We start from the raw sequence: 20,595 nt of genomic DNA, 5'->3' as shown, positions 1-20,595 counted from the left end.
GAATGGAGACAGGACAAGGGGAAACGGCTGGAAACTGCAGCATAGGAAGTTCCGCACAAACATGCGCAAGAACTTCTTTACAGTGAGGGTGACGGAGCACTGGAACAGGCTGCCCAGGGAGGTGGTGGAGTCTCCTTCTCTGCAGATGTTCAAGACCTGCCTGGATGCCTACCTGTGCGACCTGCTGTAGGGAACCTGCTTTGGTTGGACTCGATGATCTCTGGAGGTCCCTTCCAACCCCTACAATTCTGTGATTCTGACTTCCACTGCCTGTGTCATTGGTAGCAAGTCCAGGTGACAAAGGCTCCCTCTGTCTGGGTAACGCTTCTGTGGTTCCATGGTTATGACTGGAGGGGAAAAAAAGTAAAGTAAAGCACGCAACCCTGAAAAATTTACTACTTTGCTGTTCTTGTCAGCATGACAACTCAGATGAGCATTACGTGTCCTGCACCTGACTGAAAATGCATCCAAGCCCATATTGCACACAGCTTCATCTCAGGGCCAAAAAGAAACAGTGCAAAGATGTTTAGAAGATTCTTGGTGCAGATGAAGGCGCAGGATGCGTACGTATTCTCTTCAATTCTCTTCAATAAGAAATATTGATTCGTAATCCAAAGATAACTTATCAAGAAGTAGCATGAAAGGTCGATGAAAAGGAAATTACATGACAAACTATTTTCATTTAAGAAATTCCTGCTAGACCTCTCCCCATCAAAAAGGGAGCATCCTGGGCACTGTTAGCAGCAGTTCGGACAACATCTTGTTGCATAAGATGCGACACAGTCTTTTTTTCTTTATGAACAAGCCCCTCATTTCTCTACTTAGCATCAGATTCTCTCAAGTTCAAACACGAGGATCAGAACAGCCGCTCAGTCCTGCTGAGAGGAGCCCACGGCTGGGATGTCCCCCCGTCCCGTTCCACGCTACTTCCAGCATCGCTGGGGAAAGGAGGAGCGACTGCCATCACCTACCCCAGGCTTCTGCGAGGCCTTCCATACGGTCACACATCACAGGGAGAAGCATGGCGTAGAGCTCTCGTGCCACAAAGCTCGGGGCTGCAGAAATCAAGGTTGCCCCCAAGATGCTGTTTGTAACAACAGGACTTACTGCACGTGAGACATGAAAGACAAGGTTAAGGTGAAAAAGCCTCCACTCCCCATAGATGTGGCTGTCTGCAGACAACAGCTGCCTGCTGTCCAGCAGCCTGATGCTCACCCACCAAAGCACTCACCAGCAGATGCCTTTCACAGAATCATAGAATTAGCAAGCTTGGAAAAGATCTCCAAGATCATCCAGTCCAACCGTCCACCTACCACCAATATTCCCCACTAAGCCACGTCCCTCACTGCCACATCTAACGTTTCTTGAACACCTGCAGGGACAGTAACTCCATCACCTCCCTGGGCACTCCTTGGAGAAGTGTTTCTTAACATCCACCCTCAATCTCCCCCCGTGCAACTCGTTGTCCTCTTCTCCCATGTAAGTAGCGGTAGGGGGGAGCGGCCACACCCACCTCGACATGACCTCTCTTCAGCTCATTGTAGAGAGGGATGAGGTCTGCCCTGAGCCTCCTCTTCTCCAGGCTAAATAATCCCAGTTCTCTCAGCCAGCCGCTCCCCATAAGACTGGTGCTCTACACTCCTCACAGCTTCACTGCTCTTCTCTGGCAATATCTCGGTGATTCAGTGTCCTTCTTGTAGTCAGGGACCCAGAACTGAACACAGCACTCAAGGTGAGGACTCACCAGAGCTGAGCACAGGGGGATGATCGCATCCCTGCTCCTGCTGGCTCCAGCCCTTTGCACTGCACTTCCAATCTCAACCATCCCTCCTGCGGCAGCGCTTGCATCCTCACTTAGGGCTGGAGCTCAAGAGCTCAACGCAACAGGAACGCAGCGTGCAACTGGAAGATGCGTCTCAAAGCCGACAAGAGTCAACCTTCTGAACTTGGGCACAACTCACCAACCGAGAGTCAGGCCTTGCAAACTTGGCTCATCTGAGCACATCAGACGGGGCTGTACATCAGACCACAAGCATCCATTTCAATTGCAGCTCCATGTAGAGAAGAACGTCAATTAAAAGGTGTGAATGAATTCACTCACAAGCTGCACAATGAGTCTGTTCTTCATTAAAAAACCCACATGGATTCCTAAGCCAAAAAGAGAACAGCAAGAGCTAATAGTGATGGAAGAGGTTCCTGGTCCTAAACCTCATTCTCTTACCCCAATTTTCCTTGCCTCGTACCCTACCCCAATTCCTGGGCGATGCCCACAGACTTAAACTCTGACCTCAACTCCATGAGCTGAACATGAACAAAACTACCCCAGAGCAACAGGATGGCAGACACACAGCGGAAGACAACCAACCTGCAGAACCAGCTCCATTGGGGTTGGTCCAGATGTTTGCATGCTCCCTTCCATGGCTCAGGCCAAGCTTGCTGAGCTGCTCCTCCTTTGTGCAGGGGGAGAGCGGCGCAGATGCTATGTGCTGGCTGTGCACAGCGTGCCTTTGACTTGATTTTCCTCTCTCCATCTTCCATTAGCAAACAGCATTTCAAATCTTTCTTCGTGAAAAAATCACGTAAAAAAGAATTGGCAATCTTGCTTTTGAAGTTTCCTTATTTGTACAACTTGATGTTTTAAAGCAGAAGCTCACCTAGCAATGACCTACCTTAGACAAGCCCAACCTGCAGGGAAAAGTCATTCCTCTGGGTGCAGAGTCTGCAGACACATTTCCGGGTCCAAGTGTCAGCCCACTTCTCAGCACAGCTTTACCAGCCACAGAAATCCAGTTTAAGCCTGCCGTGCTTTTCTCCCTTCTGAAATACTGCATCGCTGCAAGAAGCAAGGATTAAAATTACAGAACCACAGAATTGGGGTTGCAGGGGACCCCCAGTGATCATTGAGTCCAAGCTCCCTGCAAAACGGGCTCCCTACAGCGGGCCGCGCAGGTGGGTGTCCAGGAGGGTCTGGAATATCTCCAGACAAGGAGAAGCCACAGCCTCCCTGGGCAGCCTGTTCCAGCGCTCCATCATCCTCGCCGTGAAGAAGATCCTTTGCATTTTGGTGCAGCACTTCCTGTGCTCCAGTTTGTGGCCATTTCCCCTTCTCCTGTCCCCACAGATCGCTGACAAGAGGTTGGCCATGTCCTTTGGACTCTCACACTTAACAAATACGTAAGCATTAATCAGATCTGCTCTCAGTCTTCTTTCCTCAAGGCTGAACAGACCCAGGTCCCCCAGCCTTTCCATACTGAGGAGATGCTCCAGGCCCTTTATCATCTTCCTGGCCTTCTGTTTGACTCTCTCCAGGAGATCCTTGTCATTTCTGTACCAGGAAGGGAGCCCAGAACTGGATGCAGTACTGCAGGTGAGGCCTGACCAGGGCAGAGCAGAGTGGGAAAATCACCTCCCTTGCTCAGCTGGCCGCGCTCCTTTTAAAGCGCCCCAGGATGCCATTGGTCTTCTTGGCCAGCAGGGCACACTGCTGGCTCACGGCCAATCTGTTGTCCACCAGCAACCCCAGGTCCTTCTCTGCAGAGCTCCTTTCCAGCCGGTCACATCCTAAGCTTACTGATATTTGCAGTTATTCCTTCCCAGGTGCAAGACTCTAACTTGCTTTTGTTCCACCTCACCTGGTTTGTTTCTGCCCAGCTCTCCATCCTGTCCAGATCTTGCTGAATGGCAGCACAGCCTTTCGGCGTGCCAACCACTTCTCTCCCAGCTTTGTCTCATCAGTGCACTTGCTAAGGGTGAACATATCCCCTCATCAAGGTCATTGACAAAGATATTGAACAAGACCTTGAGAGAAACACTCAAAGTCACCAGTTTCAGCTTAGGCAAGGATCTTAGTGATAGCAGCAAAGTTTATTCGTTATTGCAATAACAGGCACATGCTCCCTGTTAATAAGGGAAAAATTGCACATCGGTTAGAGAAATTCATTCTGTTCTGTACTCTGAACCCGACGCAGGCAATGCTCTCCTGGCACTCACTGGTTGAGCGTCTAGGCTCACAATCTCCCCGACGCTGTTGCTATGATGTAGTTCCATATAAGGTCCATTACCAACCTGCTCTTTTTGGTATGTTTTGTACTTCTCCATGGAGATACGAGGGCCATATTTCCAAGAGTGAGCACATTTGTTCTGTCCTGTGCCGTGCTCCCTCTCTCTCTCCACCCTGCATATTTGCCTTATTTTGTGCCTGGCTCAATTCCACCCCAATCAGAACACCCCGAATCTTGAACTTTTTAACTCTGCTCAGCAACTTCCTTAGTAGAAGGCAAACAGCTCTTTCACAAGAGGGCTGTAAGTTCAGTAAAGCCAGCACTACATACAGAAAATACTGAAAGCTTCTACAGCACAAACACAATCTCCCCTTCACAACCAGACCCAGCACCAACCCCCGGGAGCACCGCCGCTCACAGCTCTCCAGCCGCACTCTGCGCCGCCGATCACCACCACTGAGCTCAGCCAGTAAACCTGTTCTCAGCCCACCTCATCATCCACTCCTCTATCCCACACTTTCTCAGCTTCATTACCAGGATGTTGTGGGAGACTGTAACAAAACATTGCTGAAGTCAAGGTAGGCGACATCCACTGCAGTACCTGAAATAGTCCCTCCCACTCAGGCTGAAGCCTTGATTTCTGCCAGGCGCGTATTAGGACCAGTCTCCAACACGGGATGAGCGCACTGGAAATTCCAGAGGTGGAGTTTGAGCCAACGGTCCACATCCCTTAAGGAATAACAGAGCAGCAGACAACCCGAGTACACAGTTCTGGAGAAACTTACCCTTGGTTTCAAGAGCGGGCATCTCACCATTCCCAAGTACAGCAACCCAAACAGCACTTCGTGTGCTGATACTCCTAAGCCTTTTCTGTGAGTGGTTCGTATTCTGACAAGGGCTACAGGCAAACACTTTGTCCATGGTAATTTGGTCTCTGAAACCAATTCTGATAAGTGCTTCTTCAGCATCTGATTGATTCATTCTACTTTCCCTGAAGAAGGAGGGTGCCACAGAGTATGGAGCTCCCACTTTATTTCTAAAGTTCTCATCAGCTCCTGTAGGACCTGTGAAGTCAAGAGGCTTCCCTTACCTGAGTCCATATTCTGCACAATCCCACATCTAGAGATTGTGTCGGAATGTAGAGTCCTCAGTGCAGAAGAGACATGGACCTGTTGGATCACATCAGAGGATGGCCACAAAAAAAAACAGAACCAAGGGATCAAACAGCTCTCCTCCAAAGACAGGCTGAGAGAGCTGGGCTGTTCAACCTGGAGAAGGGAAGGCTCTGAGGCAAGCCGGTAACAGCCTTTCACTACCTAAAGGGGAGTTAAAGGAAAGAAGAAGGGAAAACTTAGTTTAGATGTAAGGAAAATGTCTTTTTACAGCAAGGGACAAAGGGAAATGGTTTTAAATTGATGGAGGGGAGATTGAGGTTGGATGTCAGGGGGAAGTTCTGTGCTGTGAGAGCGGTGAGGTGCTGGAACAGCTGCCCAGAGAGGCTGTGATGCCCCGTCCATCCCTGGAGGTGTTCAAGGCCAGGTTGGATGGGGCCCTGGGCAGCCTGGGCTGCTGTGAAACAGGGAGGTTGGTGGCCCTGTGTTGGCGGGGGGCTGGAGACTTGTGGGCCTCGAGTTCCCATCCAACCCGGGACATTCTGTGATTCTGGGCAGTGGAACAGGCTGCCCAGAGAGGCGGTGGATGCCCTGTCCCTTCCAAGGTGAGGCGGGATCAGGCCCTGGGCAGCCAGATCGAGCTGTGGATGTCCCTGTTCCTTGTGGGGAGTCGGACTTGATCATCACAAACAGTCCCTTCTGACTCTAAGGAGTCTATGGCATGATACCTGAAGCAGTGAGGCACGACGACACAAAGGACATCGATGGTCTGGTGAGCAATCAGGGCAGGCGGGGAAGCCTGCGTGCTCAACAGCACCAGGGAAACTCACCAAGCAGTCCAACCAGGAAGATTCATGTCGGCCACAGAGCCTCTCTGTGCCGGCCCCAGCATTCAGCACACCAGAGGTATTGCTGCATCGCACTGCTGGGTGCCACGGCTGCAGGGGGGCAGGGATGGAAGGAAGAGGGCTGGGGAGGTTGGGTGGCGTCCAGACTGGGAAACTGACAGCATCCCCTGACGGCCGGGATGGAGATATCTGCGGTGATCCAGGCACAGCGCTCCAGCAGAGGACGGCCCTTTGTTTCCTATCAATACAAAGCCACACCTGCCAGCACGACAGAAAGAGCCCTGAGAGCCTGGGGGGGTCGGCCACAAGGTGCTCGCAGAGCCGTGCCCTGACACCTGTTGCTGCCGACCAATTCCTAAGGGAGATCTGGGAGAGAACCAGGCCAACCAGGAACTGAATCCTTGTGCTCAGTATTCTCGAGCAGCGCAGAGCGGACGGCGCTGGGTGAGGATGAAGCAAATGGCCGCTGGGGCCCAGGGGTTTCCTGCAGCTCAGCTCCCAACTGCATCCATGCACCTCGTTCTATCACCAGCCACGGAGCTCATTGGGATGCAAGGACAAAGGGCAGGGAGCAGGGCGAGCCCTGGGGACCAACCCCCATTGCATCTCCAAGGGAGCTGCCCACAGCCAGCACAAAACCCACCTGCATACAAGCGACATGTGAACAAGGGCTTCCTGCTGTTCCATCGTCCGCCCCACAGATTGCACAGCGCTGGAACCACTAACCAGAGGAGCCCCAGAAACCCTTCGACCCCATTGAGCCGCAAAACAGAAGGAGATCCAACGAGACGCGGAACGGAATTGAAATGCGTGCCCTCAAACAACACTCAGCACAGGTGGAATGAATGCGTGGCACAGGAGACGCAGAGGGGACACGGGCATAGGACACAGGGAGGGGGACGCATCATAAAATGTGCTGGGGCAACGTGGGAACAGACAAACCGAGTTTCGAGGCCCAGGATGCAGATCCCACAATGAGAATCGTGACAAAGGGAACAGAGATGTCACAAGAAGGTGTTGAGCTTAGAAAGAGTTGCAGAGGAACTCTGCAGAACACAGAATCCCTTTACAGAACAGTGCATCAGCTCCAGGCATTTCTGGAGTCACAACGCTCAGTCACCCAACCAGCGTCACCTTGGGGCTGACTGAAGCATTCCCGAAACAGATGAGAGCAAAAGAAAGGAACGTCCATCAGTCCCTCCGTTACCAGTTCAGAGAAAGGCAGAGAACCCCTTGACTGCCCTCAGAGAACAAGTGGAAGGCATCAGAAGCAGAGGCAGAGCTGACGGAGCTACTGTAAACCAGCTTACAATCCCCACAGAAAGGCAGAGACCAAAACCCCAACAGCCATCAAGAAAGAATCGCTCACCTCTTCCCACGAACCAGAGCTCACCCAGCAATCCACAGGAGGCATCTCCAGGAAGAAACCCTGCCTGTGGGGCTGCCAGCCCTTAAAATGATATGAGGGAGGGGTGGAGCCAGGCTCAGCCCCATCCAGTCCCACAGGTCCATTGCTTCCACCTGTGCAGGCAGGGCTGCACCCCTCACCAGGTGCTCCATCACTGCTTCCGGCTGTGATCTCAAAGTTCCCCTAAAAGCAGGAAGGAAAAAATAAAGTAAAAAAAAAAAGTCATGACCAGCAGTCAATTGGGTCTGCCTGTCTGGCAAGGGCAGGTTTATCCACGGACGAGCGAGGACGGTCCACGTACTTTGCTTCCAGTCTGTCCTCAATGGCAATTGGTGACGTTTGTAATAAATAGGAAAGCACAGATTTCAGTGCTGATACAGCGAGGTGCTGAGAAGCTGCACATGCAGCACAAGGGCTGAGATGAGCGGCGTCAATGGAGCGAGTGCTGGCTGCCCAGCTGCCAGGCTCAGCTTACGGCTCCCCAGGGAGAAACGCACGTCATCTCCTCACACAGCAATTAAAGGCCGCTGTGACGTTATTGGAGGGTTTGGTGTCCTCAGGGGGTGACCCTGGCACCTGCCTGTATGGCAGCGTGTGGCCTTTTGGCTCCAACAGCAATCCAAACCCCACAGAAACAGAGAGGGACCCAGAGAGCCCCACAGCGACCTGGGAGTTACAAGAGCCCCACAAGTGACCCATCAGCGCCCCATAAGTGACAAACAACTGAACCACAAGTGCCTCATAAGTCCCCCATAACTGACCCATCAGCACCCCATAACTGACCCACAAGTTCCCCCCCCAGTGCTCCACAAGTGTCACATCAGTACCCCATAAGTGCCCCACAAATGTCCCGTCACCAACAAGTGCCCCCCAGTGCCCCACAAATGGCACAGCAGGGACTCACAAGTGAGACTCACGGCCCCAGAAGTGCCCCACAACAGCCTGGGACCCTTAACTGGCAAAGGGACCAGGAATTGACCCATAAGTGCCCCCACAAGTGAGGCAGCAGGGACCCACAAACGACCAACAGCAGCCTTTGCCCCTAAAGTGACACATCAGCACCGCATAAGCGACCCACAGGTCCCACATCTGCTCCCATGACTGCGTTGCTTCCACCTGTGCTCACAGGGCTGCACCCCCAACCCCTCCAGCACTGCTTCACATGCACTCCCCGTACAACTCACCCACCGCTCCATTTTGGGGGCACCGACCCCCACTCCACTGTCACAGCTATGTGCCGAGGACACCATCACCCTACTGCGCACGGCCATCAACTCGTCCCAGGACTCCACGCACCCCACAGGCAGCCCCCAATGCACAGAACCGCCGCTGCCTGCCGCCGAGTCCCGCAATCAATCCGGCGGGAAAGTTCTTTCCGCCGTCTCTGCTGCCACCGCGTGGCCAATGCGCGGAACTGCAGCTGTCTGCCGCCGAGTCCTGCCAGCAGCAGAACGCATGCGCCTAGAAGAAGTGGAGTTTTAACCGCTCTGCGCAGCTAATCCGCCGCTCTCTATGGTTATCAGTCCTCCAGCCAAAAGCGAACGTGCACCTGTCACCTTAAAAACAGCAGCTGTTTCGAAAAAACACTGAGAGTACAGGCAAGCAGCCGATTCCGGACCGCCGGCTCAGCGATATATTCTCCCCCGCTAATCCAGGATGCCCCTCGTCTATTTCCACCATTTTATGCCCGAGCCCACCCGGGAACAGACAGGCTCGGCTCACAGCTGCCCCTCAGCGCCTCGTGGCACCAAACTTGCTCACCTCCCGGTGAACTGGAAAACGTCCCCTTCCACCCCAGCCCTACACCATCCCCCGGCCGTTTAAAAGCCCTGGCAGAGGCTGTGCTTCTCGTTCGCGCTACCGATGTGCAGCAGCACTGACACGAGCATGTCTTGAGAAAGCAATACACATGAGTAAATCCAGATGGTAACGCGTTACATATACGCGCTGCTTTCTGCCCCGCAAGGCACATGCAACAGTAGCGGCACAGCACTGCGCATGCACCAGCTCAGCACCAAGCTGCGCATGCGGCTTCTTGGCACAGTACTGCGCATGCGTCGCTTGCTGTGTGCAGCCTGCATGCGCCGATTCCATGCTGACACTACGCATGCGCCTTCTGGACATCGCACTGCGCATGCGCATGACAATGCATGCACTCTTTTTTTCCCACAGCCCACTGCGCATGTGTTAGCTTTCAATTTCGCTGTGCACGTGTGACAATTTCATCACTGCACTGCGCGTGTGCCCCGCTTGATACGGTATTGCGCATGCGCCAGCCTCGCTGCCATTATGCGCATGCACAGTGTTGATCAAGGCACTGCGCATGGGCGCGCTGCATTTCCGCGCTGCATTTCCGCAGTGTGCATGCGCCTTTTTCGTCATTGCAGTACGCATGCGCCTGTGCAGCCAACGCAGTGCACATGCATCTCCTTCTTCATCATTATGCGCATGCGCCACTCTCGCACAAGCACTGCGCATGCTTTCGCCTCAAATCATCTCTACGCATGCACCAGCGGTTTGCTTTGCACTGTGCCAAGAGATGCACACGCTTTGTTCCCTCGCCGCAGAGCGCATGCGTCAGTAAGTTCACACTGGACTCTTTTTGGTGCAAAATTCAAATCTGTTTTTGCATGCTCGCTGTTGAGCACCGATTGGTTCCGCGGGGGCAGCAGAGACCGGGGAAAAAAACTTCGTTGCATTTCCGCCTATTGACCACACGACGGCAGCAGAGACCGCGAAGTGAAATTCGAATGTGTGAAAACAGGAAAGAAATTGGGGGGAAGGGAGACGACGAAGAAAACGAGGAAAACTTCGACAAAGCCACCAAAACTGCGCTCAGTACTTCTGAATATCTGTCAATAAATAATAACTAGAAAATTGATGTTGTCGTGCTTTTTATTCTACTTTTTTTCAGCCAGTGTCCGAGGTGATGAAAAACCCAGAGTCAATCTGACAGACGCATGCAGCAAAGCAGAACGAGATCCAAAGAGATGCAGAACATAATTTAAATGTGCCCTTAAACAATACACAGCAGAGGTGGCATTAATATGTGGCACAGGAGACACTGAGGGGACATGGGGAGAGGACTCAGGACACAAAGACACAAGCAGGACATGAGGACACAGAGGGAATGAGGAGGGGGACGTGGAGGATACAGATCATAAAATGCATTGGGACAATGTGGTAACAGACAAACCAAGTTTGGAGTCTCAGGTTGGAGATTATGCAATGAGAATCACGGAAGAGGAAACAGAGACTTCACAGGAAGGTACTGAGCTTAAAAAGATTTGCAAAGGAAACCTGAAGAACACAGAATCCCTTTAAAGAAAGGCGCATCAGCTCCATGCATTTCCAGAGTTGCACTGCTCAGTCAGCCAACCAGCATTATCTTGGGGCTGATTGAAGCATTCCAGAAACAGATAAGAGCAAAAGAAGGAACAAACATCAGATCCACCATTACCAGATCACAGAAAGGCAGAAAACCCCTTTGCTTCCCTCAGAGAACAATTAGAAGACATCATACACAGAGGCCTAGCAGACATAGCTATTCTAAACCAGCATACAAGACCCCCCACAGAAAGGGGGAGAGCAAAACCCTGCAATAAAAAAAAAAAAAAAAAAAAAAAAAAAAATCACTTACCTCTTTCCAAGAACCAGAGCTCACCCAGCAATCCACAGGAGGCATCTCCAGGAGGAAACACAGCCTTTGGGCTGCCAGCCCTTAAAATGATGTGAGGGAGGGGTGGAGCCAGGCTCAGCCCCATCCGGTCCCACAGGTCCATTGCTTCCACCTGTGCTTGCAGGGCTGCCCCCCTCACCAGGTGCTCCATCACTGCTTCAGGCTGTGATCTCAAAGTTCCCCTAAAAGCAGGAAGGGAAAAAAAAAAAAAAAAAGAAAAAAAGTAATTGGGCAGTCAATTGGGTCAGCCTGTCTGGCAAGGGCAGGTTTGTCAGTGGGCCATGTACCTTAGGATGGTCCATGTACTTTGATTCCAGTCTGTCCTCAATGGCAATTGGTGAAATTTCTAATAGGGGAGCACAGACTTCAACATTGATACAGCAAGATGCTGAAAAGCTGCACGTGCAGCAAGAGGGCTGAGATTACCGGTGTGAATGGAGCAAATCTGCCAAACTCCCAGGGCCAGCTTATGGCCCCCAGGGAGAAAAGCGCATCATCTACTCGCACAGCAATTAAAGACCATTGTGAAATTATTTTAGGATTTGGTGTCCTCCACGGGTGAACCTGGCACCTGCCTGTACGGCAGTGTGAGGCCTTTTGGCTCAAACATCAATCCCAAACTGCACAGAAACAGGAAGGCTGCAGCGTGAGTACTTTGTGCAGTCCCTGCGCTCCTCGAGTCAGAGATCGCTGATGTGCTGCAGAGCCCCATTTCTGCTGTGGCTTGATGCGGGATTGCTGAAGTCGCTGCAGATTTGGAGAAAAGACAGATCACCTCCAGAAAGCACTGCCCGTACAACTTGCCCACGTGTGGGGGCTACAAGCCCCATTTTGGGGGCAGTGACCCCCACCCCACTGTCACAGCTGTGTGCCGAGGACACAATCACTCCACCGCGCACGGCCATCAGCTCGTCCCAGGACTCCACGCACCCCACAGGCAGCCCCCAATGCACAGAACTGCTGCTGTCTGTTGTTGAGCCCCACAATCAATCAGGAAAGTTCTTTCCGTGGTCTCTGCTGCCACCACGTGACCAACGCGTGGAATGGCCGCTGTCTGCCGCCGAGTCCCGCCAGCAGCAGAACGCATGCGCCTAGAAATGAGGAAGTAAAGTTTTAACCGCTCTGCGCAGCTCATCAGCCGCTCTCCATGGAGATCAGTCCTCCAGCTAATAGCGAACATGCACCTGTCAACTTAAAAATAGCAATTGTTTCAAAAAAACACTATGGGTATGGGTAAGCAGACGACTCTTGGACCACCGGCTCAGCGATATTCTCCCCCTTCTAATCCAGGATGCCCCTCACCTATTTCCACCATTTTGTGCCCGAGCCCACCCAGGAATGGACCGGTTCGGCTCACAGCTGCCCCTCAGCGCCTCGCGGCATCCAACCAGCTCGCTGCCCCAGTGAACTAGCAAACGTCCCCTTCCACCCTCAGCCCTGCACTGTCCCCCAGCCGTTTAAAAGCCCTCGCAGCAGTAGTGGAATGCAAGCAGCTCAGAGATTCACTGTTGCAGTACCGGCGTGCAGCAGCACTGACATGGCAAAAACTCAGAACCAGCAAGTCTCGAGAAAGCAAAACACATTACACAGAATCACAGAATCACCCGGGTTGGAAGGGACCTCAAGGATCATGTAGTTCCAACCCCCCTGCCTAGCAGGGCCACCAAACATACACATTCAGATCAGTTGCCCAGGACCCCGTCCAACCTGGCCTTGAACACGTCCAAGGACGGGGCATCCACAACCTCCCCGGGCAGCCCGTTCCAGGGCCTAACCACTCTCCTTGTAAAGAACTTCCCCCTAACATCCAACCTCCAGCCTTGGCTCTGCACACACATTTGTCACAGGAACACATTGCTCATGCACTATCGATCACATTGTGGTGTGCACACACCAACATTTAACCTCGCTATAGTTGCCATCTGCAGGCTCATGCGTCATAGACACTGCTGGTCACAGCAGTGCACTGCACATGTGACACACTGGGCACCGCACTATGCTTGCACCATTGTTATCACAGTACTGCACATGCACCTGTCTCAGCAATGGCCTGTGAATCCGGCTAGGTGCACACATTCTTACGTATGCTTCTCTTCCGGTACACACCTGTCAAGGAATTGACCAGAGCAATCTATGCCTATGACAGGGGCACCTGGCCTCTGCCCTCCCCCCCCACCCCAGTCCCACAAAAATGGGAAGGAAGGGAGAAAAAGAGCAGCGGCAACAATCTATGGAAGAAAACTTATTTTACTATAATATCGGAATACAAGATAACACAATATATACAATTTAATTGAAATTGAGATTGATAAATCAGACAAGATGAGAGAGACAGTTCCCGGGACCGATTCAAACCTGAACAGCTTGGAATGGCCAGGAAAGCACCTCCAGCACCCATTGCCAGGCAGCAGGAGAGCGCCACCCCCACCCGGAAGGGCCAGATCCCGGGACTTCTGTAATGTACAGGGATAGGAACCTGGAATTGGAGCAGGGACACTTTAATACACTGTACACTACATGATGTTCTGATGTGGAATACTGAAACCCCAAAACAAAAAAAAAACATAGAACCATGACAACACCTACACATTCAGTTTTTTTGATGCCTCATTACACATGTGACAGTGCATGATCTGCTAGGAGCCCAAATAGTACGTTCTCAAAGCAGACTCAAGCTTAACAAACAGAGAGAAAATAGACACGGAGCATTCTGGATTGGAAGAGAGAATTGTAGCATGGAACCAGCAGCCCAAGTATTATATCATTACCAATCTGGGGTCTTACCTGATGATCAGTGCCCGTAATTTGGATCCTAAGCGGGGTGGCCCATGTCATCTGCAACATTCTCAGGGCACTGGGTCTGCTGTCTTGAGGTCTTTCATTCAGGTCCCGCAGGGTTTCATACAGCCTTTTCGTCCACCCCTGCAAGGACTGGGAGTCTGCCTTCAGGGCAGCCTTAAGAATACCATTATAACGTTTGATGAGGCCTGCCCCCGTTGGATTATACGGCAGGTGCAATTGCCATTCGATGTTATTACTTGTGACAATATCAGATAGTTGTATGGGCAGTCCCCATGCTTTAGCAGCTGCCTACATTGTCTTTTATCCAGCATGCCATAGCTTCTGATGTAACCAGCAGGTGATGTCCTCAGATGGTGAATTCTCAATCCATCGAACTCGGGCCAGTATGTCGGCTTCGTTTCCCAGTGACTGTAGGGGCTGATGACCAGAAAAATGGTACACACGTACAGTCCTGTGTTTGACCGTATTCCATATATCTAACCACATGTCTTTGCCCCAGATCGGTCAGGCGTGGACAGTCCATTCCTGGGTGGCCCATTTTGCAATCCAAAGAGTGAGCCCCCAGTACACAGCCCAACTATCTGTGCAGATGTTCAGGATACCATCACCGGGTTCCTTGGTTATAACCATCCACACGGCTCGCAGTTCTGCCCATTGGCTGCTCTGACCATCCCCCTCGTCAAACCAGATCGTCTCGGTGGAAGGATGGTCTCTCCACTTGCTCGGGTTGCCCTTGCTGGACCCATCTGCGTACCAGGCATCTTCAGGGATAGGATATTTTCCCTCCTGAACGGGACTCTTCTCTGGTGGAGCGACCAGTATTTCTTTTGGTGCATCACTGTGATACGTAACTGGGCCTAGGATCTTCTGGAGTTGTTCTTTCAAGGGTGATGAAGACAGACTGCCCCTTTGGCTGAGATAGGCGACCCATTGTGCCACTGTTTGTGCTTGGGCCACCCCTGTCTTAGGAAGGTGGGTCAGATCTTTCACCCACCCCTGAATTGGCAGAGTGGTCTTGACTATAACTGCAGCTGTTTGAGTTATTGGTTCTACTGCCTGTCATGCCGAATAGGCAGCCAATAACTGTTTTTCAATCATACTGTATCTTTCTTCTGCTCCGTGCCAAATCTGAGACCAGAAACCAATGGGGGTCCAAACAGAGCTCTGGCATTGCAACAGGCCCCAGCCAAAGCCGTCTTGAGTAACATGAACATCCAACTTGGCTGGGAGGGTAGGATCGAATACACCCAATGTCTGGGCTTGTTTAACTGCCAGTTTCACCTGTTGGAAAGCATCCTGTTTGGTTTTCCCCCAGTCCCATAGCTGCCCCTTTTTTGAGAGTCTGTACAGTGGCCTTAGCAGCTGCGCTAGCTGAGGTAACAAAGGAATGCCAGTAACCCAATATACCTAGAAACTCTTGCAGCTGCTTTGATGTTGTAGGGACTGGGAACGCCTGAACCTTATCTATAACAGCACTGGGTAGCACTTTGGTCTTTCCTGACCAAACCACCCACAGGAATTTTACAGACAGGCCTGGACCTTGCACCTTTGGGGGATTTATAGCCCATCCCCTCTGTTGTAAGTAGGTGATTAATGAATCCGCTGCCTGTCTTACTGTCTCCAGTGAGTTGGATGTCAGCAGGAGATCATCAATATAACGATATAGGTTAACATCATCAGGTTTTCTCCAATCAGCCAGGTCACACGCCACTAGATTGTGACAATACGTTGGTGAATGCACATACCCCTGTGGCAGGACCTGAAAGGTCCACTGCCTGCCTCCCCACGTAAATGCAAACTGATCTTGCGATTCCTCAGCAATTGAGATACTGAAGAACGAATTTGCTAGATCTAGGACACAGTGATAGGTTTTTATCTCCCTACTCAATGTGTCCATTAGGGAGGCAATATTGGGTACGGCCGCATGAATAGGTGGCATGACCTTATTTAATTCTCTGTAATCGACTGTCATTCTCCATGTGCCATCCGACTTTCGCACTGGCCATATGGGGGAGTTACATGGCTGTGCACAGGTCTTATAATACCCACTTTTTCTAATTCCTGCATTGTTCTCAATATTTCATCTTGCCTACCCGGGAGTCTATACTGTCTAACATTAGTAATCCGGCGCAGTTTCGGCAGGCAAACAAGCTCATGTTTTGCATGGCCTCTTAATATTGCCTGCACCACCTGGATACTGATACATCTTTGTTGAAGTCTGAACTCTCCCACAGTTGTTTGGAGAGCCAGACCCCATAGAATATCTATGCCCAGGATGTATTCTTGGACTGGGGCAATAGACACCTTGTACTCCCGGGGAGGGAGACACCCAACCCACAGTTTTAACCATGTTTGGGTGACAGGAATAGTCTGTCCCCCAAAACCACCAATCATCACTCTGTCCCCATCAAATTTCGTCGGATCTCCATAGATAATTGATGTTTCAGCTCCAGTATCCACTAATGCCATAACACTCTGAATATTTTTTCAGGACCAATAAATCATTAATTCTACATAGGGCCTCTGGTCCCATCTGGAGGCCCTACGGGGACTAACATCCCTTGTCACGCCATGAATTGTGCTATGGCCAATTCTTTTGCTTCCAGTGGCTCAGGTATTGTGGCCTGAGACACCTGAGGCGGCTTTTTTTTTCCTATTTGGATCAATGAAATCTTCTAGGTTCCATGTTGTTGTTGGTACCCTCTCTATAACCCTCACCCTTGATTTCTTAGGGTAGTTCTGGAATTTTTGATTGTCCTTTAGTTGTCTCCAGAGCTGGAGAAGGACATGGTTGGGCTGGCGGTCGATCTTAGCAAATTGGACCCCAGCCCGAATTAAATCATTAAACATTAGTTTTTGGGATACCCTTATGGGTCCCAACTGAGGAGCTCAAGTAGCCGGCATTTTGGTTTTACTTACTGGCAGAACCTCTGCTTCTTCCAACATCCAAACATTGCACCTAGTCTGCAGACGTTCTGTTTCTCCCAAGTCGGCCACTAACTGGGCAGCCTGCTGGACTACGGCTTCTGAGGCCACCAGGGGATTTAATATAGAGACTAGGGTACCATAGAGAAGGCAGGGAGCTTGCTGTAAAATCAAGTCTCTCATCCCTGCTGAAAATTTAACTATATCAGGGCCATCAAATGTGTCTTCATAGATAGCCTCTCTTACACCCAGTTCACAGATATAATTCTGGAGGTCCTCCATGGAGGACCACAAGCCTGTACGTAAAGGTATGTCTGATTTATTCGGCCATACCATACAGCAGGCCACCATTAACCATTCTAGTATAGAATGGCTTTCATCAAGGTATTGATTACCCGCATATAACCTCTGTCTGAGAGCAGGATGGACAGCCATGGTGGCCAATTTGGCTATTTCTGGGCCATTCACCAAGACACTTTCTGCACCAGAATCCCACAGCCTTAATAACGAAGCCAGCACACTTCCTCCAGGCTTCTGCCGAAATCGCTGTACTAAGTCCATCAATGCTGTTGCTGTGTATGGCCGGGCTGCCACATGTCAATGAGTCTGGGCAGGGGGCACTGATCAGGCAGCACCCCTGGGTTACGACAGGACAGACTTCTAGAGGATCAGTCAGAACTGAATATTCAAGATCTAATTTAGATTGTTTATTTTCCTGATCAACGAAGTTTGTTGATTCAGGAGTCTGCTCATTGTTTATTGAAATGTTACAAACTTGGCCTATGGGAAGATGTAGAATTGGCTTCTTCGCTGTTAATACACCAAGTTCTTGCTCTAGTTTTTCAATACTATCTTTCAAAAGTTGATTTTCATTTTCAAAAGTACTATTTCTTATTTCCACATGATTTAAGGCACTTAATAGTGGCCATGCCACCGTGGAGGCAGCCAGTTGTCTTTCTTTAGTTATGAGAACATCCTTGCTAAGTCCCTGAAAGTAATCCGCCATGTGATATATGGAAATATTGCCCAAAACACATAAGGGACCCCATTTTTCAATGATAACTGCTAGCTCATAATAGGGGGATCCCACAAATCCTGGGATCTGCTCTGGAATCATTTTCTCTAGAGGAGTATTGTTCTCCCCCTTGACTCATTTATAGAAATCCCAAAGAAAAGACATGATGTAAATTTTAGCATATTTGGCCTGCCTGGCTCACTAAGTGTATAATCAAAGAATATTAGGCTGTCATAATCACAAAATAAGCAAGAGAGTTAGGTAAAGCAGACTATGATAACAAAAGAGAATAAATAGAAGGCTTACCCCTATCCTGGGCTCACTCACAAAACTCCAGCAGAGCTGATCTCCAGCAGAGAACCTTCCCCACCGGCAGCCAGCTCTTAAATAGGTCTAGGAGGGGTGCAGCCAGGCTCCCCCCTTCCTGCAGCATGGCTGAATTGCCTTCACCTGTGCTCCTCTGGCTGACTCAGTGCTCGCTTCAGGTGCTCAATCAGAGGTTCAGGCTGTGACCCAGCAGTTCCATACACCAGGGTGAGCGAGCAGGGCTGAGGGAGAGCGGGGTCAGTGTGAGCGGACATAGTCAGCACTGAGTCCCGCATTCCCAGCTGCTGGTAGGAGGTGCTGTGGGGAGAGGTGATTGGCTGCAGGGACAGCAATGATGAGGAAGCGGAGCTGGGAGACCCTGCCTTGGTAGCCCCTTCTGCTGGCCTCTGACACGGTCCCCATCGCTCTGACCATGCCTCTGACCTTCAGCCCCGCTCGCTGACCTCTGACCCCACAGGGCCCTTAGATGGATGAGCTGCTGCACATCCTCCACCTGCTTTCAAACATAATGTATTCCCAATAAAGCAATGGATGGAACCACTCAGCACCACTCTTTTGGGCCCTTGAAGGGAATAGGGTCCAGGGGGTGATTGGTGTGAGAAACACACTCAAGATCAAAAGTTTCCAATCAGGCAAAATCTCTGTGAAGGGCATTTTATTCATGATTGCAACAATGGGCGCACACCCCCTGCTGACAAGGGAGAAACTGTGCAACTAGTCAGTGAAATCCATTCTGTTACATACCATGAGTCCAATGCAGGTAAAACCTCTCCTAGCACTCATTGGTTGAGCATCTCAGGCTCAACAGTCTTCTGACGCCGTTGCTACATTATGCTTCCATAGCTACATTATCCTTCCATAAAACGTCTGTTACAACCCATTGTCTTTGGGTATGTTCTTTGCTTTTTATGGCGATAGGAGGACAGTATTTTCAACTATCTGTGTGCCAGTTCTGTCCCGTACCAGACTCTCCCCAACCCTATATAATTATCTGGTGCCTGTGCCAATTTTACTTGGGTCGGAATACCTCAGTCTCAACTTCACACCGGTGACTTTCTTTGTGAGAGGCAACTTATCCTATGCTACATACACAGATACTGGAAATTTCCATGGCAAAAACACAATCTACCTCTCACATTTGGGGTCATTCAGATGGATTTGAGGTTGTTAAGGGCACTTTGGGACCTCTTCGTGTTCCCCACATGGCATTTTGGGGCCAATTAGGGGGATTCTGTCATCTTCCAGTGGCATTTCCAAGTCCTGTGGGGCAGTGTGGGGTGCAGAGGAACGCTCTATAGTTTTGTGGTGTGGGTCTGGGATACTACGGGTCGCTCTATGGTCCTTTGTCATGGGTCTGGGCTCCCCAAGAGCACTCTACAGGGCCTGTGGGTCAATCTGGGATCCTATGGGGTGGGTTTGGGTCTCTGGGATCCCTATGGTTCACTGTGGGGCCCATTAGGGTGAGTCTGAGGTCACGGGGACTCTTTAGGTCCCTATGCAATGAGTCTGGAGTTCCTGTGGGTACTGCACTGAGTTTGGAGTCCTTTAGGGCACTACGGGGTGTGTTTTGGGCCAGAATGTTGTGATTTTGGGGACTTTGGGGTGCCACTAAGGAATCCCTACAGCCCCTCACCCATGAAAAGAAATACCCAAAATGCCCCAAGTTCACCTCAAAAAGCAGCACAACCCATCGCAACAGACCTCGGCATCATAACCCTGACATACCTCCAGATTGCCAAAAATCTCCAAAACGTCCCAAAAGCCAAAACATAACCCAAACGGCGAGGATCGCATCTTCTTGGTCTCCTTGCAAGCGATGACGTAGTCATCCTGCATCTGTATGCATGGGGGAAAAACTGGCAGTGGTAAAGAGACGGTCCAGGCAGCACGCGCCAGTCTCGAGAAAGCTCTGCACGTGCGCCAGGCTTGAAGCAACATTACGCACGAGCTGGGCCGGGCACAGCAGTATGCATGCACCACTCTCGAGAACACACGGTGCATGCGCCAGACTTGAGAGAGCTGTACGCCTGCGCTATTCTCTATTCAGTATTACACATGTGCTCCACTCTATGAAGAATTACACATGCGCAATGCAGGGATTAGCACTATGCATGCATGAATCTCAGCACTACATTACACCAGTGTCGGTCTCAACACGGCACTATGCATGCACCATGCTACGCACTGCACTACACACGCACCGGTTTCTATGCAGTATTATGCATGCGCTAGAACCTGCACTGCAATTCGCATGCACCCGCCTCTATGGAGCTTTATGCATGTGTGATTTCTTGGAGTGAAATACGCATGCGCCATGCTATGGGCTGCACTACGCATGTGTCATTCTTGGGACAGCACTACACATGAGCAAGGCTTGTCACTGCTATACGCATGTGCCAGTCTTGAGAACGCACTACGCATGTCCGTATCTTAATGTAGTATTACGCCTGCACAATGCCAGGTAGTGCATTACGCATG

At 50.9% G+C, this 20,595-nt stretch overlaps 1 long non-coding RNA gene across 1 annotated transcript; it reads right to left on the bottom strand.

The window, feature by feature from the left end:
• Positions 1 to 978: 978 nt before the first annotated feature.
• LOC128078425 (uncharacterized) lies at positions 979 to 2,573 on the bottom strand. Its single transcript, XR_008205649.1, has 3 exons — positions 2,366 to 2,573; positions 1,962 to 2,148; positions 979 to 1,106 (listed from the first exon to the last, which is right to left on the bottom strand). It is a non-coding gene; the product is annotated as an uncharacterized LOC128078425 (long non-coding RNA).
• Between the last annotated feature and the right edge of the window lie 18,022 nt (positions 2,574 to 20,595).

The sequence above is a fragment of the Tympanuchus pallidicinctus genome, unplaced genomic scaffold (assembly GCF_026119805.1).
Source record: "Tympanuchus pallidicinctus isolate F22 unplaced genomic scaffold, pur_lepc_1.0 scaffold17, whole genome shotgun sequence".
Classification (NCBI taxonomy): domain Eukaryota; kingdom Metazoa; phylum Chordata; class Aves; order Galliformes; family Phasianidae; genus Tympanuchus; species Tympanuchus pallidicinctus.
This window is presented reverse-complemented; position numbering and strand designations above follow the sequence as displayed.